This window comes from Haemaphysalis longicornis, unplaced genomic scaffold, assembly GCF_048455015.1.
Source record: "Haemaphysalis longicornis isolate Haplotype H1 unplaced genomic scaffold, Haemaphysalis longicornis Haplotype H1 scaffold_10, whole genome shotgun sequence".
In the NCBI taxonomy this organism is placed as follows: Eukaryota; Metazoa; Arthropoda; class Arachnida; order Ixodida; family Ixodidae; genus Haemaphysalis; species Haemaphysalis longicornis.
In genome coordinates, this window is record NW_027526204.1 from 54,665,559 (window position 1) to 54,674,480 (window position 8,922).

Consider the following 8,922-nt stretch of genomic DNA (forward strand, 5'->3'; position numbering starts at 1 on the left):
CGTTGTGTCGGCGTGTTAAACCCCACAATCAATCAATCTCTCGTGGAATGAGCCTTAAACAAAGGCTCACGAAAAACTGTGTGCAGTCGTTGCTTTCCCTCGCGATAAATATGTTTAGAACTCTTCAACGTGCGCCATTTTTAGGCAGCATCTTTTCGAAGAGGCCGCATTGGTATTGTTGACACTGCCTTGAACATATTTCCTGTCAGACACGTTTTTCCATTGGCCGACTGCAACCATTTGAATGCAGCTTGCTTCACTTCTGATCATGCTCTTGACAATGCATCACTGTAAAACATGATGGCCAGCTGGGACTTGCCTTCAACATGTCGTCAGCAAGCACGCGAAACGGCAGGCGTTTCTGGAGCAGACGTCTGCTGATGCTAACAAGAACATCTCCATCAAATGATTGGGAATTTTCTGTTGCACACATGTCCATAAGCCATGCAAATTTATCATTGGGGTAATGGTTTGTAGATTTTCGTGTGCAGGGTATGCTAAGGAAGCATTGTAGATGATTTCACCTTTCTCTTTCATCATTGTAAAAAGAGCAGGGGCTGGAATGCCCTGCACTGCACCAATGTCTTATTTTGTCTTGCAGGTGCATCGCAAATTATGTACACTTTTTTGTCCAGGTTAAGTATTTTCGTTTGTTGCGTGCTCCATGTCCGACACACTAGTCATGTTCACGAGATAGCAAGTCTACATTGGATATAAGGTCGGCAAGTTGAGCTTGACAGAAATAACATGTACTGAATGAGATACTCATAAAAAGGGTGAAATCGAAGAACGGTGATGGAAAAACAGATGACATCCTGAAACAAGGTACGCAAGCACAAAAAGTTTAATAAACGTTGGTGCTGACATGGGACCTTTCTTGTCATTGCCAGAGTAGTTATGTTGAATGTATTTAAAAGTTGTGTAGTCGGTAGTCGATAAAAAATCAAATGTTTTTTTCATAAGCGAAAATGTAACACTCTAGCTTGACAGTAAACATGCAATGCACAACGACAACCGAGGCTGAGCTTCATCCAATGCACCTTATAAATGCATCTATGTTCCTAAGTTTTTTGTTTGAAAGAATTTCTATTTAAGCAAATATCAATGTACGTTAAATATTCTTTTCATTTTTAAACTTTTCCGCTTACGCGCACGCGCGCAAAAGCGTCTGGTCTTTGGCCAAACAAATCACCCGTGACGTACTCATAAACCTGTAAACGTGAAATATGGTCGTCGTCATGAAGCTTTTCAAGGTGGGATTTACTGTATGACGCTTCGCATACACACATCACACGTTCAGGTCAGTTGTTTCAAGCTTTGACCGAGAAAAAATGCAAGCCATAACATGGTAAGTCCATTTTTTAAGTTTACCAACTGCTTTACGCAACTCTGCGGCAATTTAAAGCACTAATAATAGGGTGAGAAAATGTTGTGCTGTGTGTTGATTGCTTATTTCCAATGCGGACGAGTTTGTGAAGGCATTAGAAGGGAGAAATGCCACGACAGTGACGCCGGTCTGATTCAGCAAGTTGCCAAAAGCAGCAACTGTGGTTCCTGTCACCACAGTGATAGTGTGGTGCAGAAGGCTGGGCGTTCTTCCGCGAGTCCATAAAGGTGGTGGGACAATAGAATAGACAGTGAGCTCGGTGACAACAAAGGGAATTTCAATACGCTGTTAAGATTGTGAGCATGCAATGGCAATCGGTTGCTAAAGAAACGCCTGGAAGTAGGTAGTGCTAATGCATCATAAGCAGCCTGGAATACCAAAAATGAAATATCAACATGCAACACCATTAAGTTGCATAAACTCGTTTCTAAAGTAAATGCAGCAAAGTGCTTTGCTGTAATTTCCGATGAGACCATTGATAAAGCTGGTGTTTAGCAGCTTTTATTTTGTGCTTGCTATGTGGATTTGGATCACTGTCTTAAGAGTTTCTAACAGTTTACTCTAGTTACTGACACAATTTTAACCAGCCTGAGTGACAGGAGTCGGAACGGAGTACCTCGGAGCTCAAGCGTATGATGAGGTTGCCTCAATGAGCTGAGCCTAAATGAGCACACCTGCACACGTACTACACTTTCCTAATGCTATCTTTGTTTACTTCGGTTCGCGCTGCCTGTCCAGTGGGTGCACAGTAGTCCAGAGCAGGAATTGCATTGAGACAGTGGCCAAGGCAGGCGAATTTTTCTCCACCTGAAACGCCAAGCTTCACGGAAGATAGAACAGCTAGTGTCAATATATCGTGTGACGTAGTTCAGAGGCTCGCACTTGTTGAACTTCTCAAACTTGTTCTGCGGACCCTCCAGGACAGGACGGTGCTATTAACTGGAATGACTGGGAACCTTCATCGAACGCTCAACTCCTATTAAGTGTAATGTAAGGAAGCGACTGTAGTGTGCATTTTTAGTGCTAATAATATCTTTCGTTTAATTAAAGTTTGCAATTATGAAATTGCTCGGAAACTATAAACACGTCTTTCGTGGGGTGACCAATTTGCTGACGATGTTTTAGAAGCGGTGAAACGTTCATGATCCGGAGATTTCATGAGCCCTTGTAAGAAATTGTGAAAATAAGTGGTGACCTTTCGTTGATTAATAAAGTGAGCGGGGTTGCGGTTCAGGAAAGAAAACATTCTAATGGAGTTTACAGACCTACAGACGGGTATTTTCGTTGCATTTTTATTCCCTTACTCGAAGCTCGTGTAGAAAAAAATAAAAGCGATTTGTGAAGCCCAAGAGCACACTTGTTGAATGTAAGTTTTGCTTCCTTCATACACAGTCGATTTTCCGAGCCGAGGCGACAAGAAGGTGGTATATGACACATCTGCTAGTTCAAAAGTGACGTTAGGGTCTTTATGTTTGGTTGCTGGAGAGGTGCGTTTACTGCGCAAGAAAACCTCACGGCTACAGAAGCCTTTCAAGGGTCCAATGAACTAACTAAAGGCTTGTCCATTCTTTGTTTCCGGCGATTTAAAATTTGTTCCAAGTAATGGCGACCTTGCTAGTTAGAACGTCTACAACTTGGAGGCTTTATCAACAGTGAGGTTCAGCGAACTACCACTTCTGAATAATTAAGCTCCTTTAAAGAGAAACTCGAAGGGACTAAAGATTTGTTTGTAGCATCGGACATTCGTCTCGAGCAAGCGTTTTTTGCAGTGTGACCGCTGCAAGAGGGAAAAGTGTTGTTCGTCGCTTCACCAATGAATTCGTCTGAACTAAATTCGTCTGAACGAGATTCTATTGATAGTATTCCCAGAGAAGTTCGTATGTTTGCGGACGAAAGTTTGAATGAATTGGCAGTGTTTTAGTGCGTTTACAAGTGGATGGAGAATGCATGATCAGTGTTTCTTGTATGTCTCTGCCGCAGTAACAAAACATGGAGGCAGCTATTGTTTAGAATACAGGCCAAAGTAAACGCTTGGTATTAGCATCACTTTCACAGGAGGCTGCTGTGAAAGTGAAGCCCTGCTCCGTGTTTACTCTGGCCGCGATGACACCGGCTTACATGACATGAACGAATGTATGAGAAAAAGACTTATTGTACCCGCCTCTCCACTTCTATTTTCCCCCGAATCTCTAGCCCTCTTTTATTCCCCGATCCACGCTTCCCCAGTGCAGGGTAGCAGACACTGCTCTACGTCTAGTTAACTTATGTGCCTTTACTTTCGGTTACACCTCCTCCTTCTTATTTATCAAGTTTGTTGTCTGAAATTGTTAGGAGCATAACAATATTTGTGTATATTGTGAGTGTTATCTGTGTATGCAATATTTTAGATGCAAAGCATCTCTCGCTCGGGGCTATGTCCGGCGTCCGATCCGTTGTCCGCACCTCTCCCCCTACACTATAAAAAAAGAAATAGTCAGCTCACCCGCAGTACAAGTTTGGGTCACTACGTATTCTTCATCGCATGTTTGACGTTCCGATGATGGCTTGAGTTGAGCGACTTCGCTTCATTGCAAAAAAAAAAACAAAAAAAAACAGAGTCCCATTACCTGTGAGTTTCAAGCGGTCATGGATGGCTTATTCCGCGCAAGGGAGTCGTTTCACGACTACAGTGTCTGATGCCAGAGGTAAGTGGCTCTAATATCAGTGGCATATCAGTCTTTAGATAAACTTTTGGGTCACCTGCTTCATCCTCGCTATTACGTGTGCGCGTACTCCTTGCAGTTGCGTTTAGGTGGCTTATTGCGATACGAGAGGGCCACATAAAATATGTGCCTACTTGGCACGAACAAAAACTTGCAGCCAGAAGTAAAATTCAGTTTTCGTTCATTGCTTTGAGCATGCATAAAAGTGCCACATTCTAAATAGTGCTCTTTGGTTTGATTTCAGAAAATGAACTTTCTGCTTGCTCCCTTTGTCCGAAAGACTGCTAGAAGAGAACGCAGACGAAACGACAGTACGTGATAAATGTACGCGAACTTCCGGAATCAGACCGTCGCCTGCTGACTATGCGATTAGGGCAAACAAAAGGCATTTCAACGGTATGTGGGCATCACTAAATGGTGTATGTCAAAATGTACACCACGTTGCTAGCGCATAAAAGCTGTTGCAATTCTTTCTTGGAGCATGACGCAAACCGCCGCGGAACTTCGATGATCACAACAGCCCTACCAGACCTTCATCCTCGTCTGAGGCTCATCCCGGGGGGAAACCGACTGTGCCAGCAGTGTAACCGACGCTGCTACAAAACGCTAAAAAGAGGCTTACGGATGTCTCGTCAGAGAAACTGGTGCCTGCAAAAGTGACATAGAAGCAGCAAGCCAAGGCGTCGAGGGCCGCGTAGCTACCGGTGAGAGCTCGGTGACGAGAAGTCATCGGCAGATGGACCGAAGTTCTTGTAGGAAGCTTCGTTATAGTCACGAAGGGGAAGACTTCGAGGATGCAGACCTTGGGCTTGCCCAATCATCCAGCTCTGCGGCTCAATTTAACACTGAATTTAATGTGGTGGACTATGTGTCACTGATGCAAGATATCAAGGAAAAGTACAATTGCGAACACGAGAGAGGAAAAAAATCCAAATTCTGACACTCTCACCAAGGTCGTGGTCCCGTCAAAAAATTATGGATCTTTTTTAGGGCAGCGGAGCGACACGCACGTGACGCCGTTAAGCTCAGATCAGAAAGCGGTGTTCTTAGCTTACCTCAACGGAGAAGAGGCCGCCCTTTAAGCGAAGAAATAAAGGAAGCTGCGAGGAAATTTTACGAAGACGACGCAGTTTCCTATTGTCTACTGGGGAAAAAAATGTTATCAAATTATTCGAGAGGGCGAATTTCACCCGAGGCGCCCCAAATACTAAAATCCCGATCTCATGATGAGCGGATGGAGAAAATATACTTGTTATGGGCACCGGCCCAATCGGGCCTGGCCGGAAACGAGTGTGCGCACGATGCGGCTCGAGGCTTTACCGACCGAGCTGGCGTCGACACTTCTGACCCAGACGCTCACTCGCTTCGGTGGACGGGCAGAGACAGGCTTGTGTCTTACAGGGAGCTGACTACCCACTACCGGCTAAAACGAGCCCGCTACCCCCCCCCCCCCCCCTCCGCTCATCCAATCCTCAGTAAAAGGCAATCTGTAGTTTGGCGGCTTCTTCAGACGAACTCGTACCCGAACCCCGTTGCGTATAGTCATTGTTATCCTGGACAGTTTTCAGATAAATGTCGGATATGCAAAGAACGGGCCGATCTTGCACATATATTATGGGCATGTGCTCAGGCGACTCCTCAGAGCCGCAAAATTAGCAGCAGTGGGAGACCGTACTGCTCAGCTCAGACCCGGCGGATCAAGTCTGGGCCATCCAGTTAGCCGAAGACGCTGCTAGGACTCAAGGGTTCCTGGCCGACGCCTTGGGTGGAGGTCTAGCTCTCCTCCACAAACTGGACAGTTATTTTTTACTTCTCTCTCTCGCGGTCACCAGAAGCGCCTATTTTTGATGAACCTGCGAGAGCTGCACGAGGAGTTGAAGAAGACCTCTCAGTTTAAATGCGGATTCTCTTCCTTAACCAGCCTGCGTCCTCCATATTGCGTGTTAGCCGGCGGATCTGGCACACACACAGTTTGTGTGTGCCTCGAGCATCAAAATATCAAGCTTTTGCCCCACGCTGTTGGAATCAGCACAACAACCGAAGAAATCCTGACGAAGACCGTGTGCGACCTAGACAACAAAGCATGCATGGTGAACAAGTGTGCCAGTTGCCAAGGCAACAGTGGTGTCGATCTGGAAATTCGGAACGCGCCCGCTTTTAGCTCCAAGAACGTAGACAATTTCCATGTGCAACAGTGGGTCAGCGGCGCACGATGTAAACTGGAAACGGTTATCCTGCCACCGGAAGAATTTTGTGACTGATTGTTGTCTATGCTATGTGCCATGTAGACGCACCAGTATGTCAGCAAGTGGCAGGGGCAATATTTACGCGACTTAAAAAAACACCTCAAGAAAGACGAAGCCACTGTGCTTATGGAATTCTTAGAAAACTACACTTTTCTGGTTCAAGATGCCATACAGTCCTATCATTGGGTAAACACGCAATGCACACTGCACCCATTCGTCGTATCTTTCCGCTCAGAGTACTTGACGTCTCCGTAAAATCATTTGTGGCAATATCTGTCTTGAGCACATTACTGCTGCTGTATCAGCCTTTCAGGCCGCACTGATGGAACTATTGGCAGAGGACTTAGCTTCTGTGAGAATGGTTTATAACCTCTCAGACGGTGCTTCATCCCAATATAAAAATAAAAAGAACTTCCTTAACCTCTGATCACGAAAGCTACTTCCATCTCTGCTGAGTGGAATGTTGTCGCTACTTCATATGACAAGATCGAATGTGATGGCGTTGGTGGGACAGTTAAGCGTCTGGCAAGTAGGGCCAGTCTTCAGAGGCCACACAAAGAACAGATCACGACACCACATCAACTGCTTCTGTGGGCGGAAAAGAACATCACCGCAATTCCGGTCCTTTGGGTGCCAGATAGCACTGTGCAATATAGAAAAGTCAAACTTGCAGAAAGGTTCAAAAAAGCGCTTTCTATCAAAGGCACACGGTCCTTCCATCTCTTTGAGCCGTCATCCCTTTCCACTCTCCAGGCTGGGCTAACTTCGTACGCGACTACAGTGCATGTTCGTGTCTCCAGAGTTGTCGTGAGGAAACTTTACTGCCAACTTCGTTTTCACTAAAATGAAATAAGTTCTAAAGAACAGGATGAATGCTGCTACCCTACGGAAACACGTCTACCGGTCGTTTTCTGTTCCAACAGCTCCTTGGTGACATGAGCGAAGACGCTCTGTCTAACAGCGTGGTGAAATGTTGGTGTTGAAATTAAAAACTTTTTTTTCTGCTTAAACAAAAACTGTTTCTATTGAACTTTCATAAAAAACTGCGACGATTTGTACAAGCGAATGCCTTGTATTTGATATTTTTACAACGAGCACAAAAATGCCCAATTTAGGGGTGAATATGGGCCAAAAAATTTTTTTTTTCTAATTTGACAAACGTTTTCTCGCACATTTCTCATTTTTCAGTGTCAATAGATTTTTAACGAGTTGTCCACAATGATGATATTTAGAAAGAAGTGATTCAGTGGCTTAGAGATTGTGCTTGTGTTCGCTAAAAACGTTTGAAAATGCGCAATATTGCGTATTTTCGGAATGGCGTAACGAGAACACAAAAACCAAAAATCTTACAAAAACGCCGTATAGGGCAGTCCAGGGCTTTAACATGACGTCCATGCAAAATTGATGGCGATTGAAAAAGAATAAATTTTTTGTGATATTTATGCCAGACCTACCTTTGCTTTAAACCGTCGAGATAAAAAGCGGCTAGAAAAAGAAGAAAAATTGAACAAAAATACTTTGAGATAGCATTCTGGACTACGTAAGGATGAGCCACAATTATTACTGAAGAAATCCGTGACGGTCGACTTTACGGCTGGGACGTTTGGCATGAATGACCCAGCAGCTTCTGAACACCGAGGAGCTCGACGACAGGCGACCCTCGCAGCTGCTACATCGCATGCGGCATCTATTGGGCGATTATGACCAGGACCTCAACAATCCGCTTCTTCGGGAGCTCTTCCTTCAACGCCTCCCACGGAACATGGTATTGGTACTTGCGGCAGCCGCTGACATGACACTTGACAAACTCGCGAAACTGGCTGACCGCATCGCGGACTATTCCCGGTCTCCAAGCATCGCCGCAGTCGCCGATTTACCCTCCATCTCAAGGGACGACTCAAGGATTGGTCGACTTGAGAGCCTCGTTGATGGAAGCAGCCATCAGCTGTCCTCCCTTGCACCCCTCATACACCGACGTCGACGTGAATCTAGGGTTGCCACCTTTCGCCGAAAAAAAAAACCGGCCCTTGGGGGGGGCATGGTATATAGAATATTTAATTTGTGTTGAAAAAAAGGCGCCATGTTTTCGACATGCAGTGCCATTTATTGTAGCGTTTTCTTAGAGAGAAATGAACATAACCTTTGTACTGGAAGTGATTTAGAGCTTGGTTACATGTGCCTCACTGAAAAGTAACCGCAATTGCTGACCGCGGTGGTAGCATTTCGTTGGTTTGTTCCTATCTTAGGTCCCCCTCCATCTTGTCGACACACATTTATCGCCTTAGTTGTTGAATTGACGCTTATAAAACGCCAAAGCGGGCATAATCATGGTACGAGGGCGAAAAAACCGGCCAATGACGGCCGGTTTTAAGTATGGACCGGCGACCGGCCCACTGTTTAAAAAACCGGTCGGGCCGGTCCAAAACCGGCCAGGTGGCAACCCTACGTGAATCCCGTGACCGACGGTTCTCGCCATCCCCATCCAGTTCTCAACATCGCTCCTCCGTAACGCGCGGTGAGCCTAGCCCTTCGGGCGTCTGTTGGTATCATCGTACCTTCGGTGTTGCCGCCCGCAAGTGCAGGCAGC